At 40.0% G+C, this 17,598-nt stretch overlaps 1 pseudogene; it reads right to left on the bottom strand.

The window, feature by feature from the left end:
• Window positions 1-8,718: 8,718 nt before the first annotated feature.
• Window positions 8,719-8,874, bottom strand: LOC118356667 (annotated as a pseudogene).
• Window positions 8,875-17,598: the final 8,724 nt, after the last annotated feature.

Here is a 17,598-nt window from a genome sequence, read left to right as displayed (position 1 = left end):
GGAGCCCAATGTGGGACTCAATCCCAGGACTCTGGGATCATGAATTGAGCCGAAGGCAGCTGCTTAATGACTGAGCCACGCAGGTGCCTCGTGCATAATCTTTTATTTAATTTAATTTAATTAATTTATTTTTTAAAGATTTTATTTATTTATTTGAGGTGGGGGGGAGTGAGCCCAAGAGGGGGTAGGGTCAGAGGGAGAAGCAGACTCCCTGCTGAGCAGGGAGCCCTATGCGGGACTCGATCCCGGGACCCCAGGATCATGACCTGAGCCGAAGGCAGTCACTTAACCAACTGAGCCACCCAGTTATGGGTGCTCCGGTGCATAATCTTTTAAAAGTGCCATTGAAGGGGTGCTTGGGTGGCTCAGCCGGTTAAGCAGCTGCCTTCAGCTCAGGTCATGATCTCAGGGTTCTGGGAGCTCCCTGCTCCCAGGGCAACCTGCTTTTCCCCCTCTCTCTGCCCATCTGCCTCCCCCAGCTTGTGCTGTCTCTCTGTGTCAAATAAATAAATAAAGTCTTTTTTTAAAAATGCCATTGAATTTGGTTTGCTAGTACATTGTTGAGGAATTTTGTATCATTATTCATCAGGAATATTGATCTGTAGGAAAGTGAAGAGAGCTTCAGGAGTTTATGGAATACCATCAAGTGGATTAATATATGCAATATGGTGCCAGAAAGAGAAGGAAGAGAGAGGAGCAGAGAGTTAGAGAAACTTTTGGAAGAAATAATGACCAAACAAGGAGAGAAATGGATTTACATATTTACAAAGTTCAGTGAACTCCAGCTAAGATAAATCTGATAAGACCTGTGCTAATACACACCATAATTAAACTTTTTAAAATGTCACAATCTTGAAAGCAACAAGAGAAAAGTGATATTTTTTAAAAGATTTTATTTATTTGCCAGACAGAGCGAGCACAAGCCTGGGAAATGGCAGAGGGAGAGGGAGAAGCAGACTCCCTGCTGAGCAGGGAGCAAGGACCCTGAAATCATGGCCTGAGCCAAAGGCAAATGTTTAAGTAACCGAGACACTCTGAAATCCCGTGAAAAGTGATTTTATTATGAACAAAGGGGAGCCTTTTAGATTTTCAGTGAATTTCTACAAAAAACCTTACAGGCTAAAAGAGATTGATATATTTAAAAGTGCTGGGGCTCCTGGGTGGCTCAGTTGTTAAACATCTGCCTTCGGCTCAAGTCATGATCCCAGGGTCCTGGGATAGAGTCCCATGTTGGGCTCCCTGCTCAGCGGGGAGTCTGCTTGAAATTCTCTCTCTCCCTCTGTCACACCCTCCAGTCTTGAGCTCTCACACACTCTCTCTCTCAAATAAAAATAAATAAATCTTTTTTAAAAAGTGAAAGTGCTGTAAGAAAAAAACTGACAACCAAAAATATTAGACCTGGCAATACTATTCTTCAAAAATGAAGGAGAATTTAAGACTTTCCCAGATAAATAAAAACATGGTTTTCACTATCACTAGACCTGCCCTATCAACAAAGGCTAAAGGGAGTCCTTTAAATTTAAGTAGGATAATAAACAGTAACAGAAACCATAAGAAAATAGAACATTCCCTGGTAAATGGAAATATGTAGACAAATATAGGTAACTATAGTATTGTAATGTCAGTGTATAAATCACTTTTAAATCTGGTAGAATTTTTTTAAAGATTTTATTTATTTATTTGACAGAGAGAGACACAGCGAGAGAGGGAACACAAGCAGGGGTAGTGGGAGAAGGAGAAGCAGGCTTCCCGCTGAGCAGGGAGCCCGATGCAGGGCTCGATCCCAGGACCCTGGGATCACGACCTGAGCCGAAGGCAGACGCCCAATGACTGAGCCACCCAGGTACCCCTCGTAGAATTTTTTTAAAGCATTAAAAGGTATTTATAAATCTAGATTGATATACACTTTTAAGAGGAATTTTGTCACCCCTAACAAACAGGAGAGGACAGTGATATAAAGGACTAGAATTTTTACAGGTCACTGAAGTTATCAGCTTAAAATAGACTGTTATAACTTTAAGATGTTTTATGTAATTGCAGTGACAATTACAAAGAAAATATCAACAGAATGTATACAGAGAAGCATAGGAAATAAAACATACCACTATAGAATAAAAACAAACAAACAGAAAGGCAGTGAGAGAAAATGAAAAACAAACATGTTATAAGATTTACAGAAAGTGGGACACCTGGGTGGCTCAGACGGTTAAGCATCTGCCTTCAGCTCGGGTCATGATCCCAGGGTCCTGGGATCGAGTCCCACATCGGGCTCCCTGCTCAGTGGGAAGCCTGCTTCTCCCTCTCCTTCTGCCTGCAGCTCCCCTTACTTATGCCCTGTCTGTCTCTCTCTGTCAAATAAATAAATAAAACTTAAAAAAATTTACAGAAAGCAATGAATAGTAAGTACTTCCCAAGAAGTAATTATTTTTTAACTTTTTACAGCTTTATTGATGTCAATTCACAAAATTGTATATAATTAGGTACAACTTTATGTTTTATCTACATAGTGTTAAATTACCTACACTGTTAAATAATCATTTCAAGCTAACTAACACACTCATCATTCAATTGCTTATGGGTTTTGTTTTGTTTTGTTTTGTGATGAGGACAGTTAAAATCGAGCCCCTAGCAATTTCAGCTGGGCAGTGCAGGATATAGTCACATTGTGTACAGTGGGTTTCAGAATTTAATTATCTACCATGGCTGAAACTTTGTACCCCTTGACCAACATCTCTCTATTTTCCTCCCACCCTTTTCCTGGCAGCCACCATCCTCCTCCTAAGAATTTGACTATTTTAAGTACCACATAAAAGTATGATCATGCAGTATTTGTCCTGTTTATTTCACTTAGCATAATGTCTCCAAGTTCATTCCTGTAAAGGAAGGGAGGGAGGGAGGAAGGAAGGGAGAAAGGGAGAAAGGGAGGAATGGAGGGAGGGAGGGGGGAAGGAGGGAGGGAGGAAAGTATCCTGGTCAGTTTCCTTGGAATGAAATGAGACTACCCTTTTATAAGGCTGAAAAAAGCCCATTGTTTATATATATGCCACATTTTGTTTGTTTTGTCTGTTGATGGATATTTAGTATATTTCTATATATTGGCTATTGTGAATAAGGCTTGAATAAATATAGGATTGCAGATATCTTTTTCATATCTTTTTTTTTTTAAGATTTTATTTACTTATTTGACAGAGAGAGACAGAGCGAGAGAGGGAACACAAGCAGGGGGAGCAGGAGAGGGAGAAGCAGGCTTCCCACTGAGCAGGGAGCCCGATGCGGGGCTCGATCCCAGGACCCTAGGATCATGACCTGAGCCAAAGGCAGACGCTTAACGACTGAGCCACCCAGGTGGCCCCTCTTTTTCATATCTTGATTTCAGTTACTTTGGATATATATCCAGAAGTGGGATTGCTGGATCAAAAGGTAATTTTATCTATAATACTTTGAAGAAATTCCATTATGTTTTCCATAATGGCTATGTCGACTTACATTCACGCCAGCACTGTGCAAGAGTTCTTTTTCCTCCACATTCTCACCAACACTTATTATCACTTGTCTTTTTATATTAGCTATACTAACCAGTGTGTGGTGATATCTTACAGTTTTGATTGTATTTCCCTGATTAGTGTGGCTAGGCATATTTTCATATATCTGTTGGTCATTTGATGTCTTTTTCAAGAAATGAGTCTTCACATAATTTGATCAATATTTGATTGGCTTTTCTTACAGCTGAGTTTTATGAGTTCCTTATATATTTTGGATGTTAATCACTTATGAGATATATGATTTGCAAAGTTATTTATTTACTTACTTGCTTACTTACTTGAGAAAGAGGCGCAAATGAGAGAGACAGCATGAGCAGGGGGATGGGCAGAGGGAGAGGGAGAAGCAGACTCCCCACTGAGCAAGGAGCCTGATGTATGTCTTGATTCCAGGACCCCAGGACCATGACCTGAGCTGAAGGCAGATGCTTAACTGATTGAACCACCCAGGCAGCCCTTCAAATATATTCTTTTTTTTACATTCTGTGGGTTGCCTTTTCATTTTGTTGTTTCTTTTGCTTACAGAGATTTTTAGTTTGATGCTCTCACTTCATTTTTGCTTTTGTTCCCTGTGCTTTGGTAACATGTCCAAAAATCATTGCCCAGACCAATAATAAGGAAATAGAGAATTTGAAGAACACAACACATGAACAAAATGAGAATGTCAGTAAAGATTTAGAATGTACAAAAAAAGAACCAGGCAAATTCTGAGGTTGAAAAATACAGTAACTGAAATGAAAAAGTTTCTAGAGGGGTTCAACAAAGGAGTCAAACATGCAGAAGAAAGAATCAGCAAACTTGAAGGCAAGTAATTTGAAATTGTCAATCTGAGAAGAAGAAGAAAAAAGAAGGAAAAAAGTGAACAGAACCTAATGGACGTATGGGATATGATTAAGAGGATCAATATAGACATTATGAGAGTCCCAGGAGGAGAAGAGAGGGAAATGGGGAGAGAGCTTGTTTGCTGAAATAATAGCCAAAAACTTCTCAAATTTGAAGAAATACATGTATGTACAAATCCAAGAGTGCTGATGAACTCTGAATGGGTAAAATGCCAAAGAGTCCCTCATTATGACACATCAGCTTGAAGGCAAAGAAAAAGAGCATCTTGAAGGCAGCAAGTGAAAAGCATTTCATCACATATAAGTAATCCCACATAAAACTATCAGTGAACTCCTCATCAGAGATCTTCTGGGCCATGGACACCTGGGTTAAGTGCCATGACCCATGGCTGAGGTCATGATGTCAGAGTTGTGAGATTGAGCCCTATATTGAGCTCTGTGCTCAGCGCAGAGTCTGCTTGAGATTATTTCCTCCATCCCTCCCTGCCCTCAAATAAATAAATAAATAAATAAATAGTAAATAAATAATAAAAATTAAAAAAAAAAACGAAATCTTGTGGGGTAGGACTGCCTGGGTGCCTCATTCAGTTAAGCTTCTGACTCTTGATCTCAGCTTAGGTCATCATCTCAGGGTGATAAGATCGAGACACATGTCGGGCTCACACTGAGTGTGGAAGCTGCTTAAGATTCTCTCTTTCCCGGGGCGCCTGGGTGGCTCAGTTGGTTAAGCGACTGCCTTCGGCTCAGGTCATGATCCCAGGGTCCTGGGATCGAGCCCCGCATCGGGCACCCTGCACGGCGGGAAGCCTGCTTCTCCCTCTCCCACTCCCCCTGCTTGTGTTCCCTCTCTCGCTGTCTCTCTCTCTTTCTCTCTCTCTGTCAATTAAATAAATAAAATTAAAAAAAAAAAAGCAAAAAATAATTAAAAAAAAAAAAAAGATTCTCTCTTTCCCTCTCCCTCTGCTCCTCCCCAACCCTGCTTGTGCTCTCTTTCTCTAAAAAAAAGGAAAGAAAGAAAAAAAGGTAGGAAGGAAGGAAGGAAGAAAGGAAGGAATCTTGTGGGCCAGAGGGATGATATATTTAAATTGTTGAAAGGAAGAAAAAAACCAAAAAACCAACAACCAACAAAACCCTGTCAACAGAGAATTGTATATGCAGCAAAACTATCCCATCAATAATGAGGGGGGATATTAAGGCATTCCTAGAGAAACAAAGCCTATAGACTTTATTACCTCTAGACTTACCCAGTAGGAAACGTCAGAGTCCTTCAAGTTGAAATGAAACACTGCATGAAAGCAACTAGAGCCCTATGAAAGTATAGTATTCTCCAGTAAAGGGAAATAAGTGGAAAACACCAGTATTACTGTCATAATTCATACTCCATGTTCATTCTTTAATAGAATTTAAAAGACAAAAACATGTAGTTATAAATCTATGTAACAATTACACAATATATAAAGACATAATTTATGACACCAATAACACGAAGTTGGAGGGAATGCAGAGCTATAAAGAAGTAGTTTTTTTTTTATGCAGTTAAAGTAGCTATTAGTTTAAAATAGATTGTTTTATATTTAAGATGTTACCTGTTACCCAGTGTAAGAAGGAAGAAAATATCAATCATATATGCACAAGAGGAAACAAGACAGGAATCAAAATATGTTACTGTAAAAATTGTTACACGTGCTACAACATGGATGAACTTTGAGAATATTATGCTATATAAAGGCATTCCACAGGACAGTTGTAGATACAACCCACAGGAAATGTGCACCATTTGGCTAAGGCATTCTCATTAGAAGGTATAGTTTTTGGTTTCTTTGTGTGTGTGTGTGTGTTTTGAAGATTTTATTTATTTGACAGAGAGAGACACAGTGAGAGAGGGAACACAAGCAGGGGAGTGGGAGAGGGAGAAGCAGGCTTCCTGCTGAGCAGGGAGCGAATGTGGGGCTTCATCCCAGGACCCTGATCATGACCCGAGCTGAAGGCTGACACCAAACAACTGAGACATCCAGGTGCCCCTGGTTTCTGTTTTTTAACAAAACCTTACTAATATTGCAATTTTTTTTAAGATTTTATTTATTTATTTATTTGACAGAGATACAGTGAGAGCAGGAACACAAGCAGGGGGAGTGGGAGAGGGAGAAGCAGACTTCCCGTGGAGCAGGGAGCCCGATGTGGGGCTCGATCCCAGGACCCTGGGATCATGACCTGAGCTGAAGGCAGACGCTTTACAACTGAGCCACCCAGGCACCCCTAATTTTGCAATTTTTTTTAAAGATTTTATTTATTTAATTGACAGAGAGAGACAGAGAGAGGGGGAACACAAGCAGGGGGAGTGGGAGAGGGAGAAGCAGGCTTCCCATGGAGCAGGGAGCCCGATGCGGGGCTCAATCCCAGGACCCTGGGATCATGACCTGAGCCGAAGGCAGTTGCTTAACCAACTGAGCCACCCAGGCGCCCCTAATTTTGCAATTTAAATGTACTAATACTGTGTTATGATAACCACTTTTGTAAACAAAACTGTTCAGTATGAATTGATCCTATTTCTTCATATGAAATAAGGTGCTCTTGGCTTTGGGATATTTTTTAACCAAAATTTCCTTTATTGTCATAGGGCTTACTGTGAACATACTATGAAATTGACCCATTTTAAGTAAACACTTATGTTTAGTAATTATTTTAAATACTCAGATCATACAATTTTAGAACATTTTTATCCGTCTCCATAGATCTCACGTGCCCCATTTGTAGGCATTCCCAATTCCAACCTGCAGGCTGATGCAACTATTAATCCAATTTCTGTCTCAATATATTTGCAATTCTGTCAACCTTAGGATTTATAAGTACATATAATTAGGCACATGCAAATAGCTTCAGTTTTCACCATTCTCATTCCATATGATTGATGCTGGTTTGTGGTAGATGGCTCAGCTTCCTACTGGGCCTCACTAATACCAGGGTTGGGGGCAAGCAGCAGGCTGACTAGTCCTGTTTCATACCACTTCATTCTTTCTCCATGTTGCTGTGTGAGTTTGGAGGTTTAGCCTTCCACTGAGCCTGACTGACACTAGGAATATCAGTGTTGGAATGCTGAATTTGTACTTTTTTTTGGTGCTAATGTACAGGGTTTTTTTTTTTTAATTTTTATTTATTTGACACAGAGAGAGACAGCTAGAGAGGGAACACAAGCAGGGGGAGTGGGAGAGGGAGAAGCGGGCTACTTGAGGAGCAAGGAACCTGATGTGTGTTATGATCCCAATTGAGCCGAAGGCAGATGCCCGACAACTGAGCCACCCGGGTGCCCGCCCCCTTTTTTTTTTTTTAAGAATTTTCTTTTCGGGGCACCTGGGTGGCTCAGTCATTGAGCGTCTGCCTTTGGCTCAGGTCATGATCCCAGGGTCCTGGGATCAAGCCGTGCATCGGGCTCCCTGCTCCGCGGGGACCTGCCTCTCCTTCTCCCTCTCCCCCTGCTTGTGTTCCCTCTCTCACTGTGTCTCTCTCTGTCAAATAAATAAAATCTTTTTTTAAAAAAAGAATTTTCTGTTTTTAAAAGATTTTCTTTCTTTCTTTCTTTTTTAAGAAAATATTTATTTATTTGAGAGAGGGAATATAAGCTGGAGAGAAAGGCAGAGGGAGGGAAGCAGGCTTCCCACTGAGCAGGGAGCCCAACCTGGGGTCAATCCCAGGATCCCGGGATCATGACCTGAGCCGAAGACAGATGCTTAACCGACTGAGCCACCCAGGCGCCCCTACAGGCTATTTTTAAAAAATATTTTAGGGACAACTGAGTGGCTCAGTCGGTTAAGCGTCTGACTTCGGCTCAGGTCAAGATCTCAGGGTTCTGCGATCAAGTCCCACATCAAGCTACCTGCTCAGTGAGGAGCCTGCTGCTCCCCCTGCTTGTGCTCTCTTCTCTGACAAATAAATAAGTAAAATATTTTATTTTATTTTTTAAAAGATTTTATTTATTTGAGAGAGAGAGTGAGAGAGAGGGCACAAGTGGGATGAGGAACAGAGGGAGAAGCAGACCCCACTGAGCAGGGAGCCCAGGTGTCCAGGTACAGGCTATTTTTATACTACCATGACACCCTTGAATATTACAACAGAAGCACATTGCTACAATTCTGAAATATTTACTATCTGATCCCTTACAGAGAAGTTTTCTGACCACCATTCTATATGATTAAAATAAGATATAGTACTTAAAAAGTTCATTTTATTCTTGGAAAATTTTTCTGTATGTAAATGTCAATTTAGCTTGTTCTCTCAGTGAGCTGAAAATAAATCACTCTTTTAAAACCAGTATTTAACATTTTATGATCATCATGAAATTATTAAGTTTATTAAGGATATTATATCTTACTGTGAAAAAGTTAATGATTTTTCACCTTAATTCATGCTTATCTGGTTGAATATAGGTACAGGATAGAATGCTAACCACTAAAGATTTTATACTACACTTGATCTTAGCCAAAAGGCCGAGAAGCGATCCCACTAAAGATTTTATATACATAAAAAACCCTTAAGGAAGAAAATGCTTTTATCAGTTTAAATTCCCGCTTGAGAGGAAAGTCCCTCTGTTTTTATTTTTTGTTTATGTTTTTAATCAGAATTTAACTGCTTCTATTTTTAATCATTTTTCAGATGCTAACAATTTCTTGTGGATGCATGAGTTTTATTCAGTTTTATTTTATTTATTTATTTTTATTTTTTTAAAGATTTTATTTATTTATTTGACAGAGAGAGACACAGCGAGAGAGGGAACATAGCAGGCGGAAGGGGAGACGGAGAAGCAGGCTCCCTGCTGAGCAGGGAACCCGATGCGTGGAGCTCGATCCCAGGACCCTGGAACCATGACCTGAGCCCAAAGCAGATGCTTAACGACTGAGCCACCCAGGCGTCCCAAGTTTTCTTCAATTTAAAGATGCTTTCTACACAGTTTTAAGGCAAGTACTTGTAAAAAGGAAACCAGAAACACATTATTCCCTCTAGCCTTGCTTCTTGTATGTCAGAATCTTTTCTTTCATTTCTACTTCCAATACCCACACCTATAACTCCTATTTGGATAATAAACCAATAAAGGTTCACTATTTTTTTTAAAGGTTTACTATCATTTTTTTGCAGCCAGTGAAAGACACCAACTTATTGCAAATCTCATGGAGTGTCTTTTAACAATTAGAAGAAAGACTTTTTTTTAAAGATTTTATTTATTTATTTGACACAGAGAGACAGCACAAGCTGGGGGGAGCAGCAGAGGGAGAGGGAGAAGCAGGCTCCCAGCAGAGCAGGGGGAGCCTGATGTGGGACTTGATCCCAGGACCCTGGGATCATGACATGAGCCAAAGGTAGTCCTTTAACTAACTGAGCCACCCAGGCGACCTAGAACAAAGACTTTATTTTTTTATTTTTTATTTCTTTAAAAGATTTTATTTATTTATTTGACAGACACACAGCGAGAGAGGGAACACAAGCAGGTGGAGTGCAAGAGGGAGAAGCAGGCTTCCTGCTGAGCAGGGAGCCCGATGCGGGGCTTGATCCCAGGACCCTGGGCTCATGACCTGAGCCAAAGGCAAACACTTAATGACTAAGCCACCCAGGTGCCCCTAGAACAAAAACTTTAGATCACCGTTTTGTTTGAAGCACATTTTTGCCATATACTTATATGCAGAAAATTATAGTAACATTTTAGGACATAGTTGTTCAGTAAATTGTACCTAATTAAAATAGTGATAAAAATAATAGTAACTTTGTGTCTTTGTAGCACCTGAGGTTTATAAAGTTTGCCAAAATTAGCAAAGAGCTAGCAGACTTACAACTCTAAAAGATATGGGTCCCAAACTACTAACTTTTGAAAACTGTCATCTCTAGGTTTATTTCTGGGTTCTCTATTCTATTCCATTGATTTGTCTCTTTTTGTGTCAGTAACATACTGTCTTGTAATTATAGCTTTGTAGTATATCTTGAGATCTGGAAGTATGATGCTTTCAGCTTTATTTGTTGTTTTTAACATTTTTATTTATTTGTTTGAGAGAGAGAGAGAGCAAGTGCTCAAGCTGGGGAAACAGGCAGAGGCAGAGGGAGAAGCAAACTCCCTCTGAGCAGGTAACCTGACCAGGGCCTCAATCTCAAGACCCTGAGATTGTGACCTGAGCAGAAGGCAGACGCTTAACCATCTGAGCCAGGGGCGCCTTAGCTTTGTTCTTTTTTCTCAAGATTGCTTTGGCTATTCAGGATCTTTTGGGGTTCCATACAAATTTTAGTATTATTCTAGCTCTGTAAAAAATACTGGTGGTATTTTGACATGGATTGCATTGAATGTATGATTGCCTTGGTAGCATAGACATTTTTACAATGTTTGTTCTTCCAATCCATGAGCATGGAATATTTTTTGCATTTGCTTATGTCTTCTTCAATTTCTTTTATCAGTGTTTTAGTTTTCAAAGTAGAGATCTTTCACCTCTGTTTTTTTGAAAGATTTTATTTATTTATTTTCCAGAGAGAGAGAGAGAGCACAAGCAGGGGGAGCAGCAGCAGAGGCAGAGGGAGAAGCAGGCTCTCCACTGAGCAGGGAGGCCGATGTGGAACTCGATCCGAGGACCCCGAGACCATGACCTGAGCCGAAGGCAGATGCTCAACCATCTGAGCCACCCATGTGTTCCTATCTTTCACCTCTTTAATTAGGTTTATCATTAGGTATTTTATTCTCTATGGAGCAGTTGTTAATGAAATTGTTAACTTTTAATTAGTTAAATTTAATTAGTTAAATAAAGTTAAATTGTTAACTTTTTTTTTAAAGATTTATTTATTTGAGAGAGCAAGAATGAGAGAGAGAGAGTACATGAGAAGGGGGAGGGTTAGAGGGGAAGCATACTCCCTGCCAAGCAGGGAGCCTGATGCGGGACTCGATCCTGGAACTCCAGGATCATGACCTGAGCCGAAGGCAGTCGCCCAACCAACTGAGCCAGGCGCCCTAAATTTTTAAATTTTAATTAGTTAAATTTAAAAGTTAACTTTTAAAAAGTTAAATTCTTAACTTTTTTTTTAAAGATTTTATTTATTTATTTGACAGAGAGAGAGAGAGCGCACAAGTAGGCAGAGAGACAGGCAGAGGGAGAGGGAGAAGCAGACCCCCCGCTGATCAGGGAGCCCGATGTGGGGCTCGATCCCAGGACCCTGGGATCATGATCCGAGCCGAAGGCAGCCGCTTAACCAACTGAGCCACCCAGGCACCCCAGTTCTTAACTTTTCTTTCTGCTATACTTCCTTATTAGTATATAGAAATGCTACCAGTACTACAATTTTGTATCCTGCAACTTTACTGAATTTTTTCTGGTATAGTTCTGCATATATGTGTGTGTGTGTGTGTATGTGTGTAGTCTTTAAGTTTTTCTATATATAGTATCATGTCGTCTGCAAATAGTGATAATTTAACTTTTTTTTTTTTTTTACCAGTATGTATGCCTCTTATTTCTTTTTCTTGTCTGATTGTTGTGGATAGGACTTCCAGTGCTATGCAGAATAAAAGCGGTGAGAGTGGATATCCTTAACTTGTTCAAGATCTTAAAGGAAAAGTTCTCAATTTATCACCACTGAGTATGATGTTTGCTGTGGGGTTTTCATGTGTGGCCTTAATTATGTTGAGCTATTTTCTGTCTGAGCTCTCTTTGCTAAGAGGCTTGATTACGAATGCATTTTGAATTTATTCAAGTGCTTTTTCTGCATCTATTAACATGATCATGATTTTTGTCCTGTTTTGTTGATAAGGTGTACCACATTGATTGCTTTGTGAATTTTCGATTATCTTCCCATCCTCAGAATAAATCCCACTTGATAGTGGTGATCCTTTTAATGTATTCTTGAGTGTGGTTTGCTAATACTTTGTTGAGGATTTTTGCATCTGTGTCATCAAGGATATTGGCCTATAGTTTTTTGTTTGGGTTGTATATGTGTGTGTAGTGTGTGCTGTCTTTGTCTGCCTTTGGTATAAGAATAATTCTGGCCTTATAGAATGTAGAAGCTTTCCTTCCTCTTCTATTTTTTGTAATGGTTTGAGGAGGATGGGTATTAACTCTTTTTTGTTGTTGTTGTTAAAGATTTTATTTATTTATTTGACAGAGAGAGAGGTAGCAGAGAGGGAACACAAGCAGGGGGGCAGTGGGAAAGGGAGAAGCAGGCTTCCCACTGAGCAGGGAGCCCGATGTGAGACTCGATGCCAGGACCCTGGGATCCTGACCTGAGCTGAAGGCACTCACTCAGGCATCCAGGTATTAACTCTTTTTTTTTTTTTAATTTATTTGAGAGAGAAAGAATGAGAGATAGAGAGCATGAGAGGGAAGAGGGTCAGAGGGAGAAGCAGACTCCCTGCTGAGCAGGGAGCCCGACGTGGGACTCGATCCCGGGACTCCAGGATCATGACCTGAGTCGAAGGCAGTCGCTTAACCAACTGAGCCACCCAGGTGCCCCCAGGTATTAACTCAAGTGTTTGGTAAATTCACCTGTGAATCCATCTGGTCCAGGACTTTAATTTTTTGGTAGTTTAATATTACCTATTCAATTTCAATTTCAACTGAATTTCATTCAATTTTATTATTAGTAATTGGTCTGTTCTGATTTTGTTTCTTCCTGATTCAGTTTTGGAAGATTGTATGTTTCTAGGAATTAATCCATTTATTCTGGTGTCCAGTTTGTTGGCATATAATTTTTTTGTAGTATGTTCTTATAATCCTTTATACATCTTGCTGTCACTCGTTAGTTCTCTCTCCTTTCTGATTTTGTTTTTTGGGTCCTTTCTCTTTCTTGATGAGTCTGATTAAGCATTCATCAATTTTATCTTTTCAACAAAACAGCACTTGGCTTCTTTCTTTCTTTTCTTTCTTTCCTTTCTTCCTTCCTTTCTTCCCATCCCTTCCCTTCCTTTCCCTTCCCTTCCCTTCCCCCTTCCCTTTCTTTCTCGCTCCCCTCCCCTCCCCTCCCCTGCCCTCCCCTCCCTCCTTGCCCTGGGTGGCTCCGTCATTAAGCGGCTGCTTTTGGCTCAGGTCATGATCCCAGGGTCCTGGGATCGAGCCCCACATCAGGCTCCCTGCTCGCGGGAAGCTTACTTCTCCCTCTCCCACTCCCCCTGCTTGTGTTCCCTCTCTCTCTGTGTCTCTCTCTGTCAAATAAATAAAATCTTTAAAAAAATAAATAAAGATTTTATTTATTTGTTTGACAGAGAGAGAGATAGCAAGAGCAGGAACAGAAGCAGGGGGAGAGGGAGAGGGAGAAGCAGGCTTCCCACCCAGCAGGGAGCCTGATGCAGGGCTTGATCCCAGGACCCTGGGATCATGACCTGAGCCAAAGGCAGCTGCTTAACGATGGAGCCACCCAGGCGCCCCCAGCACTTGGTTTCATTGCCCTTCCTTCCTTCCTCCCTCCCTCCCTCCTTCCCTCCCTCCCTCCCTCCCTCCTTTCCTCCCTTCCTTCCTCTCTCTGACCCTGACATCATGACCTGCGCCAAAACAAAGATTGGATGCTTAAACAACTGAGCCACCCAGGTGCCCCCTTTCTTTCTTGCCTTCACTGATGATTCTTGCCTGAAGAATTGTACTATGATGACTACAAAATAATGATTTTCCTTTCAGCTCTAATATTGCCCATAGTATTATCAGTCTGATTTTGTTTTGAGTATGGTCCTCTACCTCCCGTTTTTGTTTTATTTATTTATTTAACTTTCCTTATTAGTGGTATGGACTCACAGATTTCTTTTTTTCCTACTGGCTTATAATTCTTAATTATCCTTAATTATTTTGGTGTTTATTTTTTTTATTTATTTATTTTTTTAATTTTATTTATTTATTTGACAGAGAGAGACACAGCTAGAGAGGGAACACAAGCAGGGGGAGTGGGAGAGGGAGAAGCAGGCTTCCCGCGGAGCAGGGAGCCCGATGTGGGACTCGATCCCAGGACCCTGGGATCATGACCTGAGCCGAAGGCAGACGCTTAACGACTGAGCCACCCAGGCGCCCATATTTTGGTGTTTAAATAGTCAAAGATTTGGCTGGTGGGAGTTTCCTCAAGTTGGTGCCCATTTTCTTATTGCATGTTCCCAATTGATTACTTTTTTCTAATACCATGTTCCAGGTGGAGCTAAAGTTTAGTATAAGAACTTCAAGTCCACAGTTGCTTTAGTATAAGTTCTATATAATAAGAGTAAAACTACTCTGCTATGGCAGCACAGTAGAGGGTCCCTAGTCTAATGTAGGTGGAGGAGAGGCATGGCAGCAGGACTGTAAAGGGATTGTGTCACTAGAAATCTTGTTAGAAGATGTGCCACTAAAATTGACATGGACAGGGTAATTAGGATTTGGAAAAGTATGGAGAAGAAAAAGAGATTAAAAATATCTGAAGTAGATGACTAATTATGCCTTCAAGGCATAATTAATGGCCTTAAGAGGAGGAGTCATGGCAAGTTCATACATAAGATCACATATAGTTCTATTGGTTGAAATGTAAAGAATAGAAGTGATGTGATGAGATTGCATCTTAGAAAATAAATGCCCTGGCTGTGGTGTGGAGGAAGGCAAGACCAGAGAAAATATTAGCAGGGACAATATTCAAATGTTACCTGGATAAAAGTCACTGATATTTTCTTACTTATTGCTATTTTTCAATTTAAGGTTTACTATAACCTTCTTTCATTATTTGCATTTTATATATGAAACTTCTAAGGCTTATCTTTCCTAGAGGACTATAAATTGACACCACTACGATTAACTACAATCCACTTCACATTCTGTTTGATTATACAACTGTGAGAAGTTAAGTATGTTACCCTAGTTTCTTGTTTTGATGACTGAATGAATAGTGGTAACATTCATGGAGGCAACAGAGAACATTTGAAGAAGGCTTGTGATGAAGAAAATGAGTTCCATTTTGGATATATTGACTAATATCTTGGAGCATATCCAGATGGTGCCCTGTAGTACATATTTGCCTATATGTATCTAAAGTCTTCAAGAGACATGATGCTGAAGTCACAATTTGGGCATTATCAAACTTTAAATTTATCGAAATCTAATAGAGATTATGATCACTGGGCAAGATGATGTAGAAAAACAGCAAAAACCAGGCAAATCCTGACATTAAAAAGTAATAATGAGAATTCAGAAGAAACTAGGCTAATGTTATGTAACAGATCCTGAAAAAGAAGGGAGATTGATTGATTGATTGATTTAAATTTTACTTAGTTAACAGTGCAATATTCATTTCAGAAGTAGAATCATAGTAGAAGTAGAAGTGATTCATCACTTACATATAGCATGCAGTGCTCATCACAAGTGTTCTTAATGGCCCTTCTGTACCTATCACTCATCTAGCCCATCACCTATCCTCTTCCTTTCATCAGCCCTCAGGTGTTCTCTAGCATTAAAATTCTCTATGGTTTGGGGCGCCCGAGTGGCTCAGTCGTTAATCGTCTGCCTTCAGCTCAGGTCATGGTCCCAGGGTCCTGGGATCGAGCCCCACATCGGGCTCCCTGCTCCTCAGGGAGCCTGCTTCTCTCTCTCTCTCTCTCTCTGTCTCTCATGAATAAAAAAAAGCCTCTATGGTTTGTTTTCCTCTCTTCTCCCGCCTCCCCTTCTTTCTTAAATTCCTCATATGCATGAGATCATTGTCTTTCTATGCCTGGCTTATTTCACTCAGCATAATACATTCTAGTTCCATCCATGTCATTGCAAATGGCAAGATTTCATTTTTTTTGGTGGCTGAGTAATATTCCATTGTGTGTGTGTGTATGTGTGTGTGTGTGTGTGTGTGTGTACACACCTTCTTTATCCATTTGTCAGTCAATGGACATTTGTGCTCTCTCCATAGTTTGGCTATCGTAGATTATGCTACTATAAATATTGGGGTGCATGTGTCCCTCCAAATTTGTATTTTTGTATCATTTGGGTAAATACTTACTAGTGCAATTGCTGGATTGTAGGGTAGCTCTATTTTTAACATTTTGAGGAGTCTCCATAGCATTCTCCAGAGTAATTGCACCAGTTTGCATTAAACGTATTGCAGTAACATACTAAAAAGTAGTGACAATGGGGAGATCAACAGGGATAGCGACTAGGAGAGAAGTTCTCTGGATTTAGCAACAGAGGGATGTTTAAGAGAGTATTTCAGTGGAATACTGATATATGCCATATGAGAGTGGGTTAAATAGTGAATAGCCTGGAACAGAGTAGCAAAGGAACACTTTATAGCCCATATAAGTGTAAATTAGGAGTTATCTATATTCCAAATTTCAATATTTTTCTCATATCTTTATTTATTTATTTTTTAAAGATTTTATTTATTTATTTGACAGAGAGAGACATAGTGAGAGAGGGAACACAAGCAGGGGGAGTAGGAGAGGGAGAGGCAGACGCCCTGCCCAGCAGGGAACCCAGTGCGGGCCTTGATCCAGTATCCTGGGATCATGAACTGAGCAGATGCTTAAGGATGAGCCACCCAGGCACCCCATTCTCATATCTTTAGACATCTTCCATGTTGGTGGTTGAAAGTTATTAAGGCAGTCTATAATAGTTTTGTTTAGGTATTCACTTGTGGTTAGGCCCATCCACCCTGCAGATACTTCCCTCATTTTTCTTTTTTAAACATTTTATTTTTATGCATCCCTACACCCAGTGTAGGGGTCCAATTCACAACCCCAGATGAAGAGTTGCATGCTCTACTGACTGAGCTAGCCAGGGACCTCCACTCTGTAGACATAGAGAGTACATGTAACTCTTTGAGGATCTTGGCTTGGATGGGGGAATGGAGAACACCAGAGACACCAGATAAAAACAAATTGAATGTGAAATTCTCTGCCCAAAATGAAAATTAAATATGAGATTTAACATCTATTTTTTCAATTATCTACTTAATAAAACACCCCAATAATTGTTTTGAGTTTTATTTTAAACATGTTCCCTTTTGTAGTTCTCTGTATTACCACATGATATGACTTAAAGTTCCATGTGCTTGGTGATTAACATAACAATAAAATAAAAAAAAAAAAGTTCCATGTGCTGTTGGAAGGAATAAATTGCATGTGAAATAAGCCTTCTTTATGTGTGTGATTCAGATGTGTATCTTACAATTATGTTTCCATGTATCCCATAAAGATGCAGCTATTTGCTTCTTTTTTTTTTTAAAGATTTTATTTATTTATTTGAGAGAGAGAATGAGATAGAGAGAGAGCATGA

Source organism: Zalophus californianus, chromosome Y (genome assembly GCF_009762305.2).
Source record: "Zalophus californianus isolate mZalCal1 chromosome Y, mZalCal1.pri.v2, whole genome shotgun sequence".
Lineage (NCBI taxonomy): Eukaryota > Metazoa > Chordata > Mammalia > Carnivora > Otariidae > Zalophus > Zalophus californianus.
The sequence above is the reverse complement of the archived record's forward strand: the minus strand, read 5'-3'. Positions and strand labels throughout refer to the sequence as shown.